Source organism: Neolamprologus multifasciatus, chromosome 6 (genome assembly GCF_963576455.1).
Source record: "Neolamprologus multifasciatus chromosome 6, fNeoMul1.2, whole genome shotgun sequence".
Classification (NCBI taxonomy): domain Eukaryota; kingdom Metazoa; phylum Chordata; class Actinopteri; order Cichliformes; family Cichlidae; genus Neolamprologus; species Neolamprologus multifasciatus.
Window position 1 is genome coordinate 8,764,589 of NC_140444.1, and position 15,535 is coordinate 8,780,123.

At 39.8% G+C, this 15,535-nt stretch overlaps 2 long non-coding RNA genes across 2 annotated transcripts in view; both read right to left on the reverse strand.

The window, feature by feature from the left end:
• LOC146516338 (uncharacterized) overlaps window positions 1-15,535 on the reverse strand; it is a 46,032-nt gene that overhangs the window by 15,842 nt on the left and 14,655 nt on the right. The window lies entirely within an intron of this gene.
• LOC146516339 (uncharacterized) lies at window positions 5,182-13,813 on the reverse strand. The gene is made up of 2 exons (XR_014874739.1): window positions 10,804-13,813; window positions 5,182-10,712 (listed from the first exon to the last, which is right to left on the reverse strand). It is a non-coding gene; the product is annotated as an uncharacterized LOC146516339 (long non-coding RNA).

The window sequence follows — 15,535 nt, forward strand, 5'->3', positions numbered from 1 at the left end:
AAACACCTTTTTCCACCCGTTCCTTCACTCGCTCCCTTGATGTCTTTCACAGTTTCATTTTCCCCTTATCTGCGTTCTCATCCATTTCCCGGCTGCTGCATTTCTCTCTGTATCCTGAGCTATCTCTACCCCCACCCACTGTTTTTCACGCCTCGTTCATAGCTCTCTCCCTTTCTTCTTCCCTACTCTCACTGCGGGTGCCTCTTGGTCTGGCCATGGGGAAACAGCTCTGGTCAAATTAACACACACATCATTGCCTATCAATATATGCTCTCAATGAGGGCAGAAATTATTTAGAATTTGAGCCTGTTTTGATTCACTTCTCCTTCCTATCACCTCAGGCTCCAGTATTTGATTACCAAGAGCTTTGGTTGAGCTGCATGTCTGAAAATATCCATAATGGCCAAATGGAAGTAAAGTCATTTGATACAACACACCTCTGGGATAATTGCAGAGGAAGACGTGTGATAGCAGATTGAGGCTCCAGACATATAATTTTATCATACAAGCAGACAGTAAATTGGAAACATCATATCACTTATGGTGTTATCCTTGTGAAAACAATTAGCTGATGTTGTAAAAACAAAAGACTTACATGGCCTAGCAGCTAAACACAGTTTCTATGGTGATAAAACACAGCCAAATGGGAACCTTATGTGAACCTATTCATTGTGCGAAAATCCCATACAAGAAAGCCATGTAATTATTGAAAACACATTTGCATATGGCTGCGAAGCTTATCTTGTAGCTGTATGAAGTGCTTAAACGACAAAATAGCAAAAGAAATCTCGTCAGTGCTCGCAAGACAAGGCGAACCCAAAATCAGTCAACAATTTCAATATTTTTGGATGTGGTTACAGGGATCATCTTAGGATTCCTTATTCATCTTTGACACGTAATGTTACGAAGACAAATGCTCATTTCAAACATGGCAAAAGTTTCACATAACGAGGTCAGTGAAAAGCTCAGGCTTTCGACTGCTCTAAATGCTTGATTTCAGATAGCTTTACTCTTGATGCTCTTGGCTTTGTATGATGTAACGAGAACAGTTATCTATAATATGGCCATCTCAGACGCAGAGCTCTGTGAACCCAAAATCCCCACTTACATGCTGTGCAAATCTTTTGTTTGTGAGGGGCGGACAATCAGAAAAAGTTGGCTCGGAGGTTGGGAAAGGAGCTAAAATGGATTGTTTGAGACCTCGACTTACTTGGGGGGCTCCAACAAATCACAACACATAATATAAGTAGGGCACTTATCCAAACTGACATACATTTAAAAAGATTTTAAAATTCAATAGGAATAAGAAGACACTTTAAAAAATATCATCAGGAATAAGAGCAAATCCAAGTCTAAATCATCAGTGTTGCCCTTTAGACGGCCACTATCAGAGCACCAACCCGTGTTAACTGCCTCGTTCTGATTTATGGGCCTCCTCCTTCACTGTGCTCAGTAAATAAATGACAACTAGCCCTGAAGTATTCTCCTCTGTGGTCCTTAGCTTGTGGAAAAAGTTACTTCAGAATGTGAGCACTTACCTCTTTAAACCTAATCGTACTTTTTCTTTCCATCTATCTCACCATTCTTTTCTTTTCTAAAATCTCATTTAGTGGAGTACTTGTAGTCCAGAGCCAAAACATTTGAACAGTTTCACATTTTTAAGGCTCTGAGCTTCATCACATTCAGTGTGAAATAAAACTGATACTACATTCAATTGCTAAGTGGGAGTTTTAATTTAGCAAGCTTCACATAAATACAAAGAGACTTGTGTGCAACGAACTCCTGCTAACATTTCATTTTAAAGCTTTTTTATGTGTATAGCTACAGAGATACATGCAGTTACACAAAATTATCCTTTAGCAATTTGTTAAAAATTCTTAGCTGTGGATGACCCCCAAATAGGAAGATACTAGATGCTTTGTATCTCACTGTGGTCTGCTGTCCCAGACCTTCACTGCAAACATCCTTAGGCTTTGTTGGTTGTGCAGTGTCTCTGGCTTCAATCTGCTCTACAAGCGGAATGTATTGTGTTGAAATCAGGGGGCTAACCTTTACGAAGATATGTTCAAACTTTTCCCTTCTCTCAATGATCACTGTCCACAAATATAGTTTATGAAGGCACTTTAGTATTTCAGGACCTCCAGCAAGAAAGCTAAATCTGCCAGCTGCCAGAGAACTTCATTTGTAGAGTTTGCATGTTCTTCCTGTGCTTGCAAGTATTGTCTTAGCTACGACACATAATGGCTGATGCTACTGAGGTATTCACTCACAAAATCAAGAAAATAATCCCCCCCAGCATACAACTTGTCTCTGTTTCTGTCCTTTTCATGTGCGTATGCATAGTTATCTTCCAAATCCAGCTACTAAAGAGGAGTAATGGCATGTGGTTTTTCAGAAGTTGTGGCTAATTTCAAATGTAACTTTTGAAACAGCTCAAAAATATCAAATACACAAAGTGTTTTATATGTTTAGTTAGAAAACAACAGCTTATATTCAATGAAAATCACAAGATTATAAGCTCATGTTTAAAAAGGTAATGTAATTCCTTTTTACAAATGACAAATGACGAATAATGTACTAATTAAGTTTCTTGTTAATTCTTATTGGGTTAATTTTTTAAAATGGAAATTTAAAGATAATTACTTTTTATCTCCGTAACAGACTGATGATGCATCATTCTGATAGATGAATAATTGTTTTTATAAAGGCTACATGAACGTACTGAACACAAAAACAGTGCTTGAGTTAATATTTCATTATTTGGGGCCAAACAAGTAGAGGGACACACACAGCATGGCTGACCTGTTAAAGCTTAATTACTGATCAGCAAAAGCACAAAAAAAAAGAAAAAAAATGGCTTTGTGGTTTGTCAGAATACAATAACAATTGGATACATTGAATCTTAAGATGACATAATCATTCTAATTATTTCTAATTAGCTCAAAGGGCGTCTCTGTTAGTGGAATGCTTTGTACTGCGGCCATGTGGCGTGAGGGTTAAGGGATGCTGTTGTATTGCATAAAATACAATATATATGATATGTTGCTTTTTAATGCTTTTGAATTCCCAGCTATGGTAACTGTTTACAGATATAATAGCTTGCATTTATGTAGCACATGTCACTTATGCTTTTCAGATTTTGAAGCAGATATGATTCTGAATGCATACATTATTGTCAGTGGTGTTCTGCCACTGGAATCTACAAATAGACATCAATAAAAAGGACCTGAAATGAAAGTGATTCCTCTCTCTAACAGCAATCTGTAATGAGGCTTCTTGCATATTTGGATCCATGGTTTAAATTGCTGCCATCTTGTGGTCATACTTGGCTGTTATCTCTGGAAGCAGACTTGTCTCCACTTAACTCCAATTCTTCTGACGTTTGTAGCATGTCTCACTTACATGGGCGTGTCTATTTTCCATTAATAATGGCTTGAGCTTGTCAAGCTGAGAGGCCAACAGCGTTTCCTGGCTGTTTGCGCATGTGCACTGTGGAATAATCACTGCTCATCTCTGCTTCTACACAAAGTGAAGATAACTGAACTCAGAGCAGTGAAAGCAGCTTGGTCGATGTGGGATTATGATGTTATTTTATGCCATGTTAGACCCCTAATTAAAGATTGTGAATTATTATGTAGTTTCAGTTTGCATTATGCTCCTGAACTAGAAGAAGGTGATAATTATTACATTTGGTAAACTGATTTGCATTACATTAGACTGTTGATTTATTGTGAATGAATGATATTGTTTTATGATGCATTATACTGCTGAGTTATAAGAAATACTGTTCACAGAAAGTCATCGTCTCATTTGTCTGATTAGAAGAGAACAGAGCATACTGCCCCATCTCATCAGGAGCAGATAAACAGGGAGCCAAGGTCATAGCTTAGGCGCTGTGTGAGAAAGAATGTTTAGGCTCTGATGATTAGGTGGGGGCCACTAGAGGCTATAAGAGTTTGATCAAGGCTCCACCATTTTGAGATCTGATGCTGTCTGCTGTATGGTGTCCATCTCCCACGCGTGTGTTCATTAAATCATCGTTTGACTTGACCCGGCCGGACCAGTGTTGTTATTTTGGTTTTCCTCCTGTATCCATTCCCAATATTTGAATCCGTAACAGTTTTGGGGGCTCGTCCTGTGGTATTGGGATGGAAGTTTTGGAGGTTTGGACGGTCCGAGGTGGTTGAACGGGCAGGCACGAGCCAGTGGTCTGACGTGAGTGGGCAAGCCGGCACATTTAAAGGTGAGGCACAACCTGTTGAATGTAAATCCAAACTGTGCCAAATTGGACTGTATAAATTAAAAGTCTACTCACTGAAATTACTGGTGAAGGCCTGTTTTGATTTTGATGAAAAAATCTCATGAGTGTTGAAACTTGAAATAAGCTTAAAAGTAATAATACTGGGTTAGAGTCCCAAGGTAAAGGAAAATAATACTGAGTTAAAGTCTCAGGTAGTTTGATAGGGAATTGGTCATTTTGTGAGTTAGAGTCTCCATTGGTTTAAAGGATTGCATCTGTGTTGGCCATGTTGAGAGTTAGAGGCTCCATTGTCCATAACGTTGCATCTGCGTCGGTCATACTCTTGTTTTAGAGGGTTGACGGCGGTTTAAAAGTATTATAAATTTTGTTAGAACGGTGGTTAGAGTCCACTAAGAGGCGCATAGCCTGGAGGTTACGCTCCCTCCTGGCCGCGGACGCGCGACCTTGACCTGTCGGCGAACAGGGTTAGTTCAGTTGGCTTGACTGTGGGGTATGGGCATCCTGGAACAAGCTAGGAGTTAGAGTCTCCTTATCTGCGCTTTTTTGGGCACTGTAAATTGAGTTAGGGATTTTAGAGATGAGGCCAGATACAGTTAGAGTCTGATACTGGTTAATTGATTACAAAAAAGTTGGACTTTCTTCGGTTGGACCCGTTATCTTAAATTTGTCAAAATTGTGTAGGCGCTAAAACTTTCAGGCCTGAGAGTGATTGTAAATATAAGACGTCTTTGTAAAATATAATAGAGAGTTGAGTGTGAAACGAGGCTGTGTGTGACGACAGTGCGCTGCAGCGCTGCGAGCTATTTTTAGATAATGTGTGAACATGCAAATGAGGTGGCTGCTGTGAAGCCCACAGAGGACTTCCTGTTTAGCGTGTTATTGAGTTTTATAAGTATGATTTGCAAACAATGATACATGCCTGTAATTAAAACGCTGATTTTGCTGATTATAATATTACAAATAAAGTTTTGAATGACTACGGTGAATGTTTAATGTTTGGCTGAGTTTTGATATGGGAGAGACGGCTTCGCAGCTGCTGGGGGTAAGTGACCGGAAACTTGCATGCCCATAAAAGGCAACTGCCTGACTGTGTGAACTATGCACCAAGAGAGAGAGTAAAATCTAGGTGGATGAATTAAATGGATGTTGTAAGAAAAATAGTAAATGAATGTTTTAGTCTCTTAATACAGGTGGATTTCTCTCAACCAGGAGACCTGAGTACAGCAGCAAAAGGATAGATTAATAAAATTGGGACGACAGACAGGCCAAGCTCTGGCTCAAAATTTAACAGTTTGACCTATCACTTTGTCCCCACCCGAAAAAGAAGCTTAAAGGACATCTTCTCCTCGAGTTATCGGCTACCATCACTGGAAATTTTCAGGCAAGTTTTTCACTGAATTGTTTTTGGCACCATGTGTCCCTGAATCTCACAAGCAAGCTCTAATTCCTGGCTGAAGACATGGAATGCTGTTATTTAAGGTGGGAAATCAAAATTTGGGAAACAAAATTAAAAACACACACAATTAGAGAAATGCCTTGTTTGAGAAAAAAGTTAAAATAACCCACCAACAAACGCACACACACGCAATGAAGAAACAGCTTACACTCATGAACACGTGAAGATTTTCCAGCAAGGTTAAAGCAGCAAAACTTAACATACACCTGATGTTAAATGATAAAGTTTATCCACTACTAACAAATAAACTCTCTGGGTTGCAGGACAACAACTTGACTTCAAAAAGACAGACACTGGTAAATCACAAACCAGTGATGAAACAACAAATTTAGTGGTTAAAAGAGTCAAATTGTGACATGTTTTCCTGTGATTGATTAATACAAGTGATTATTGAATGAAATAAAATTCCTTTTTTGAATTATTAAACATGATCTTAAGAATTTTAACGTGTACCTGTGTTGTCCTGTCAACTTGGTGGGTTATGAGTTGATTATATAGTGAGAAAAAACAAAAAAAAGGGGGGGAGAAGGCTGACACAGGGCCTGGCCCCTCTCTGAATAACACAGCCAAAACAACATCATTTTCTTGTTCGTCTGTTTTTGTTTTGTTTTTGTTTTGTTTTTGTTTTTTCTCTTTATGCTTAATTACAGGCTGCTTTGTCGGCCCGGAAAGCCGAGGCTGACCTGGACTCCTGCTCTCCCCTCTACCATCTTTGCTCTCCTTTCTACCATCTTTGATGTGACCCTGACCAAATGCTACAGCAGCTGGACTCACAACAACAGCCTGAGAATGTCAACAGTGCTGCAGGAAAGCGATCTCATGCAGCGGAGACGGAGAACGTTAAATCCAAGGCCCGTTTCACTACACGGGGGAGATTTCCAGACAGCTTCAGCTGACAGAGCTGTGACGAGACGCCTATTAAGCCCGGATGAAAAGTGAGGCCGAGCAAAAGAATGCTGACCTTAACAACTCTGCATCAAAACTGTGCAGGACAGTGACGGACCAACACGGAGGATCGGGCAGCAAAAAGGGCGTGCCAGAGACACGAGGAGTAACTGAGGTCAGGAGGTACCTCAGATTGGACAAAAGCAGCAGAAGAACATAAGCTGAAGGCACAGGTGTCGGGGCTCAGCCAGGAGCTGACCTCTGAGAAGAGCCGAACAGCAGAGCTGCAGAAGGCCGTGGAGCAAAGCAAGGAAAACATCAATAAACTTCAATCTGACGTGTACGGAAAAGACTCTGAGGTTTCTGCCCTCAGTGAGAGCTCAAGACATCAGAGCAGAAACTGAGCATGCCTCAGGAGGAGCTGGCTGCTAATCGAACCCATCAGTCAGGCTTGGAGTCCCAGATACAGGACTTAAAATCAGGCCGGAGCTTGCTGGAGCAGGAGGTTGTCAAACCTGACGAGAAGCTCCAACACCAGGAGCAAACCCTGAAGGACCTACAGAAGCAAAAAGGGTCAAGTTAAGGAGGAGCTGGACAAGGAGAAGATGCAGGACACTGGAGAAAAGGACTGCCTCAATTGGGGCCAGAACCAGTATGGAGAGAACTTTGGGCAGCAGCACCAATGGACCCAAACGGACTGAAAAGGGGGAGGGCAGGACCCCAGAGCACGCTTCAGGCCATGGTTTACCCAGAACACCAGAACAGGAAAGTGATGAACACAAACACACACACAAACACACAAAAACACACACATCTACATACACTGACTCAGAAGCAAGAGAAACACACATATGAACACCTATGCACTCGTTGATTGACTGAGAAATGACACACACACACGCACACAAATCGAAATGCTGATTCAATTCACTGAGAAGTGATCCACACACACACACATACACACATACATATACATGTTTGTGCAATGAAGAGTGATACACACACGCTGATGCAATGAAGAATGCTTTACTAACAAATGCTATGCTGATATGCAAAATGCTGCACACAAACGTCCAAATACAGAATTTGTTACAACAACAAGAAGCCATTGATTGTTAATTGGTTAAATGCATTTCATGTCACCCAGAGGGCATTTGTGCAGATTTAGGGGACAGGGTCTAGAGCAGTTTGGTTATGAAAACAATGTCTGTGAGTGATGTCTGTTTATGGCTCAAGGCCTCGACTGAATTGTTTACTGTGCTTCACACAACCTGATAAGGAGCAGTGGTACAGAGTGAAAATGATGAATTAATGGTGTGAGCCTTTTTTCGGAGCACCACATTTTTGTGATTGAGATTTAATTGAAGGAGGAACACACTGAAAAAATAAATAAATAAATAAATAAAAGAAAAGGAAAAAAAGAAAAGAAAAGGGGGCCAGCCCTTGGATTTATGTAAGCATCCCACATGTATTTAACACAATTGCCTCAGGCTTTAAAGATCTGTACAAAATTCAACAGGAAATCATAGCTTCCCTGTATTTCCTACATTGTTGGCATGCTGGTGAGTGCTGTTGCTCCACAGTAAGAAGGTCCTGGGTGCAAGTCCACAGTCTGGTTAGTTTGCAGTGGTTTTTCTCTGGGTATTCTGGTTTCCTGCCACAGTGAAAAGTCATGCAGCTGTTAGAGTTAGGTTAATTGATGATTCTAAATTATCCGTGAATGTAAGTGTAAATGGTTGTTTGTTTCTAGGTGATAAACTGGTGACCGGTTCGGGGTGCACCCTGCCTCGTAACCTATCACTTTAGAGTTATTTCCCAGCCCTCGTGCAATCAGGATAAAGATAGGAGGATGGTAGTTGTTGTAGACCCATTCAATTTTTATGGTAACCAGAATTTAGACTTTGTTGAACCGTAGGCAATATGAAGACAACATGTAGTATTTAAGGGACCAAGTAGAATTTGGATAAAAGTTATTGAATAGTGTTGAAATAAAATGACAGAATTGTGAAGGATTAAAATATTCCAGGAGCTTAACTTACTCCATATGAACATGTCTTAATCGTGTAATATGAACTCAAAATGCACAGGTTTACTGAATATGAAAAGGTGGTGTTGATTTAACTCAGTTGTTTAAGTTTCTACCAAAGCAAAACATTTGTGTGCAACTAGTGTCCACTATTGAATCAAATAAGTCCAACACGTTTTTGTCAGTGCAAAAGAAGTTACGGTACCTGTATGCTTACACAATATTGTCCCGGGACGGAGAAAAAACTTTCTGGTGAAGTTTTGGTTGATTTTGGGTTTTGCTTAACACTAGGTTGATTTTATCAGTGAGGTTTGGATTGTTTTCTCTCTCTAAGAGAGAGAAAGATGGTTTTATGCTTGGACATGTTTCCAATGGGCCCCAGTATTTGTTATAATATGAGTATTATATTGGTCACGTTTGTTTTTGCTTTTGTTACAGTGCACTGAAATAAGAACATCTGAGAGGAGTGATCCACCGGTGGTGATATTTTGGTATTTTGTGAGTTCCTGATTTAACAAATCAGCTCTTTAATCCAGGCCTGAGAGATTGAACTTTAAAGCGCTATAAAACATGATTACTAGAAACAGTCGCAAAGTATTTTTCTCCATGATTATAATGGGCTCTGGAGAAATTCACTTATATGGGACATTGATCACATGAGAAGTCCTGAGCCTAAAAGGATTGCAGCGAGTCAATCCAGTCCAAAAAAACAAGGAACTGTTTTCCTTTAAAATGATGACGTCATCTTGCTGGTGATGGAGGCTTGATTAGGTTGCGCGTGAGACTCCATTATCAGCAATATCTGGTATGAATGTGTGTGAATGTATGCATGTGACTGGACTGTGATGGACTGACGACTAAAAGTTTTAACTGACTTGATACTGAGACAAAAACGGTACCGACTTTAGGATTAGTACATGTCTACAAACAATTCACCCAGCCTGTAAAAGAAGGGTGGATGTTTTGTCTCGCTTTGTTTTGTTTTTGCAGGAGTAGAAGGAGGACAGAGACTAAAGGGGGAGGCTGTAGCTTCACATGAGTGTGAACTGCAGACTTAACCCTTTGGTTGCTAATTTTGAGCTACTGATGTTTCCATTAAGAAAATTGGGTTTTATTAGCTGTGTTTCGATTAATGCAGCACATTATATTGTTGGGAATGTTAAATGCTAAAGTGAAGAGAAGCTTTGATTTCACTCATGACTGAACATGTTATTATTAACCATAGCAGGCCACTGTAAAAAGTCAATCAATTTTGATAGAAAAAGCAAGAAAAAACTCTATTGATACCTATGAATAACAGGGGAATGATAGACTTGTCACATTCAAAATAGAGATATGTAATAACAAACCTTGGTCAAAGTCATTTAGGTTCTCCATTGAAATAGTCAATAATTTAGAAAAGTAACATAGAACCGACAGGGGCATGTGCTGAGAGGTGGTGCTGCACAAGAACAAGAGCAAAATAAAGAAAAATTATTGTGTTTAGCTTTGATAAATTAAAATTAAAATGTACCATTACACTCAGAGGATCAATATGAAATTCAATATATGCTAATTTTGTATGAAGTACATGACTGATAACTGTTCTGTCCTGAGCTTTTGTTTTTACAGCGCCCACTTGACCACACCAACAGTTTCTCGCCACCAAAAGCGGGTACTTGCAAAGAATAGGGAGGAATATCATCAGAAGTGGGAAAGGTAAGCCCCGATGGGGGTGATAATGTAACACACCCAAAGAAAGATTTTAGGTCTGACCAACCGTCTCAGTCGTGGGCAAAACGATGACAGTCAATAAAATTCTAAAAGATAATTTAGTGACAAAAAATATCAAGAGATAAAAGATAAAACACTCCAGTGTCCCATTCATGAATCAAATAAAAACACACAGTCCCAAGGCCAGAGCCAGCTATGCCACACGGCCAGTTGCACTCCACATGTTGCCTTTAACAGGGGTAGAAGTTGTCCTTGGAGACCCACTACCCTGCAAGCATATAGCCAGTGATCACTCCAACCTCTGCAACTCTGCTGCCTTTAGGCTGTGGCATATAATAGGCCCTGGCCTGCACAGAGAGACAAAATGACACCTTCAGTATAAAATTCATAGCGCAAAACCCATCCATCCCAAACATATCAGATTATCACATTACATACATGCACAGAGAGATAAAATGACACAGCAGTGTTTGTAGTGTGGGCTATAAGTAGACCAGTGTATCAGTGCAATCAAGTACACCTGCCTCTAATTAGTCCAACCCCATTCCAGCCATTGGCTAACCAAAAATGTGACACACGCACAAAAAACCACTCCCAACCCAGTGCAACTTCACACAATAATATGGAGCTGAATTAACACAGGCACACTAGTCTACCATGTTACAATAACACCATTAATTTCACGTATGGTCAAATTCTTAAGATTTGACCCCAAACATGAAAAATTCTTCAAACATTTAGAGACAGAGTGGAGTTCTAGATAAACATAATGCAGCAAACCACATAAGGATGGACCATTGGAATTCATAAAATGGTGAAATAACACGCAGGAAAAATGTTGATCATGTTGATTATGTTTATTCCAGTGTGCAGGGATTGGCTAATCTGACCAGGAAATGTTATAAAATGGATTGTCGGAACAGGCAGCGTTAAAGTCACCTTTGACAGTCCAGACTAAGATGGCGTTGGACATCTTTAGGGCGGAAAAGGGTTGGTGTGACCAAGGTGTGGTTTGGCTTGTTGTATGTATATTTCAAGATGATATGGCTCTGGATGGACCAGTTACCAGGGCATGGAAGGAGGACAGACTCATTAAATGAGGAGAAGGAATTTTCTGGGATTGGAGATCCTGTGGGTGAGTGGTTGACTAAAAGCATGCATAAAATAAAAGCTATTTTTTGTTATTGATTGGTAATAGATTGATAATTGGCCACATTCACAGTTGTATTGACTTGTAGTGGACGTAGTCTACTTCATGTTTAAGCACTCTAATTAACAGATTGAAAATAGTGACATTAAAGGAAGAATATGCAGCGCCACCCTGTCAAATGCCAGTGCCGGTGGGGCTCAGTGATGAATCAGGTGAGCTTCATGGCTGAATTAAAACATAGAGGCCCATGTTGTGGTCAGTAAGGGATAAAAAGGGTGTGTTTTACTGTTATTTTAGCATCAGCATTATTGTTACATCAGAATCATATAACAAGCATTGCATTGAACATTTATTGAAGCTATTGACATATTAACATTTGTATTACAGTGATTGTTATAACCCCATGTTAATCTTCTATCTACAGGTGTCAAACGTAGTCAACAAGTTCATGTTGAAGTGAAGTTCATAATAATACAGGTTTTGTTTGTAGACGACTGTGAAGACGCAGGCTCTGGGCGGAGCCAGGAGTTGAACAGATCTAACATGACAATTAAATTGATTTCATTCCCTAACACAGAATAACAAGACTGGACCAACGACACTGGATAGGAGAAAGTCTGATACTTTCTAAGATATGAGGTCACTAACCTTTTCTTTCAATTTTCTAGCTTAATTGAATGGACACATGTTAGAATTAGAAATGGCTGCTTTGTCTTTGATGTCTTTTATTAGAATGAGTGGTTTTAATCATTTTTATACATATCTTGCAAATGTGCTTATAATGAGTTGGCACTCGGTCTTTTGAAGGTCATAAGCTTCGTTCGGCGATAGTCCGGGCTGATAAAGTGTAAGAAATGCCTTGAGTGCAGCGGGTTACATGCAAACACGCTTACACACACATACACTAAATTAGGATAAGTCCTTGGGACATTCTGAATATTCTAAACAAATTCTGAATCACCAAAAGATCAGTAGACAGCAACATTAGATTGTTAGAGCTAGGAAGAGAGGTGTTTTGGTTTTCTGTCTCTTACAGAGAAAGGAACAGACACCAGACGAGGTCACAGATATACGAGAATCCTTCGCAGCAGAGACAGACACGGTGACTGCGGAAACATCAACTGGGTTCAAGTGTCATGGCATTTTGGGCTCCAGCTGGTCACCTCAAAAGGATGGATCCCATAAACACAGCAATAATCATGAAGGGGTTGACGGAAATCCAGGAACACCACACCAACGACGTTCGAGAGGCTGTTGGTCATAAGGAGAACACCTTTCTGTTCCTTTTCCTGGGGAACACGGCGGTGACCCCAGAATACACAGATCATTGTTTGAAATCGGGGCAGAATAATCCCCTGATCTGTGCAACGACTGAATGGTTGTCTAACCCCTGATGTTGAAGGAAACAAGAGCAGAGGATCACCCGACTGGAAGACACTGGTGCCTACAGCAATAAAATAAAGGTTAAAAGCTCCTCGGACAGAGGTTCTAGTCTGAGTACGTTTGGAGGGTATAAGGTAGCGCCGAAATAAAGCTGTGGGAGAACTGGGGAGTGATGGGAGTATCATCTGTACCTACTGTTGTTGTTGTAATAAAAGTTTTTCTTGCATCTGAACTGCGTAAACACAGAGGTCATCTCACATATGGTTCACCCAACAGGGGGACAAAAGGCCTCAGGAGTAAGGAGAAATGAACCCGGCAACACTGGATTGCAGGGTGTAAGTGAGCTCTTTATGTCTAAAGAGCTCATCAGGGGGAATTGTGGGATTATGATGTTATTTTATGCCATGTTAGACCCCTAATTAAAGATTGTGAATTATTATGTAGTTTCAGTTTGCATTATGCTCCTGAACTAGAAGAAGGTGATAATTATTACATTTGGTAAACTGATTTGCATTACATTAGACTGTTGATTTATTGTGAATGAATGATATTGTTTTATGATGCATTATACTGCTGAGTTATAAGAAATACTGTTCACAGAAAGTCATCGTCTCATTTGTCTGATTAGAAGAGAACAGAGCATACTGCCCCATCTCATCAGGAGCAGATAAACAGGGAGCCAAGGTCATAGCTTAGGCGCTGTGTGAGAAAGAATGTTTAGGCTCTGATGATTAGGTGGGGGCCACTAGAGGCTATAAGAGTTTGATCAAGGCTCCACCATTTTGAGATCTGATGCTGTCTGCTGTATGGTGTCCATCTCCCACGCGTGTGTTCATTAAATCATCGTTTGACTTGACCCGGCCGGACCAGTGTTGTTATTTTGGTTTTCCTCCTGTATCCATTCCCAATATTTGAATCCGTAACAGTCGACCATCAGTTTTCTGTATTTTTCCAATAAATCTTTTGACAAAGATGAATTAATGGATTTAAACCAGGAAGTGTTAGGAAAAGTAAGGATCACTGAAAATAGATAATTGATTTTAGGAAGGATTAGGAATGGTTTCAAATCATCTTGTATTTATTTAAGCAGCGGAGTAAAGTTCAACAATTAATGGGTATATATTTAATGTTTCCTATCCGAAGATAACACTGTCAGCCACAACCGCCTCATTCAGACAAAGTGGTAAAATGGTAGACTTTAACTAGTTTATTGAGTAGCTGGAAACTTCTGAAAATGAATCAATAACCCTAAATGACTGTGGCAGAGGAGAATAAAGATCCTGAAGGAATAATAACACATCGTCTGCATAAAGGACACTTCTGCATTCTGTATTAAATGTTGAAATGTCTTTAATATTGCAATATTGCCGGTAGCAGCAACTGGCTCTACAAATAGCACAAACTAATAGAACTCTCCTTTTGCACATAGCAAGAATGCCTTGAAGATGTTTGCAACAGTACAAAAGCTGCAAACTGCATTAGTGATTTGAGATTTGCATGAATGAGAAATCAGTTGGTTGACTGAATGTATAAAGTGTAGCCACATACTTTGCCAATAGACCAACTTAATTTTTCATCAAGATATTAAATCCCCTTGTAGATATTGACTATTAACCATGTCGCATGGTGCTCACAGCTTTTAATTCAGTTGGAATTTTTTTTGTCTTTTTTAAATTTCAAATGTACTTTTTAAGATCAAGATCTTGGCTTGTGTTTCAAAACTCATTATTGCCTTTGCTTGTGTTTTCACTCTGCAAAAGTCGCCTCACACATACTATTGTCCACATTGTGACAATAGACTGCAGTATTTTTGCTCTCTGTAAATAAAAAGCACACAAGATCATATTTTCTCACTTGTGATTCCAAGGTGCTGATACATTTGGTGTTTTCACTCTATACTGACCATTTATCCTCATAGTATTTTAGCTATTATTTGTCAAATATACATATATAGTGTATGTACATATCTATATCCACTTTGTTTGCATACTTCTTCTCCTTAGTCTCAGGACACTATGAATCTCAAGCACAGACTCTGTTTCTTCTGTTACAGTTACTGGCAACAAAGAAAGCACCTATAAACCATTTCATTTGCATTTCATCTTGCCTTTGAACATCTCAGCAGTGACGGGCAGCTTTTAAAGATAAAGACGTTACAGCAGTGAAGAAAATACGGCTGGCACTGGAACCTCCTGTCATCATTCCTTCTTTGCCGACAGTTTAGGCAGCATTCTGGGCATCGCCCCATCATCTTTTCAGTACATGAATTTGATCAAGATGTAGACACAATGAGAGGCACCATTAACATGATTTATAGTTGCAATCACGGTTGTTGTGGCAACCCAACTTTCAATACTCTCACCTCTGTGGAAGCAGTTTGAATCCCTATTCCTTGCCCACTAATGCTTGTGCACATTATATACTGGATGTGGAAACACTCAGAGACCATACTCATTCACGAATGCACACAAACACAAACACACCCACACAAAAGATTGCTCAGTGAAAGCGGCGCAGTTCTCCCAAGGCCAAGGAGCTTGTGTAACACACTTCATTTGACACATTCATCGTGCAGCTTGAGCTAAAAGCATCGCACTCAAATATAAACTGAATTCATTTGCACGAAAATAAGAGAACAAAAACATTTCAATAACCCACTGA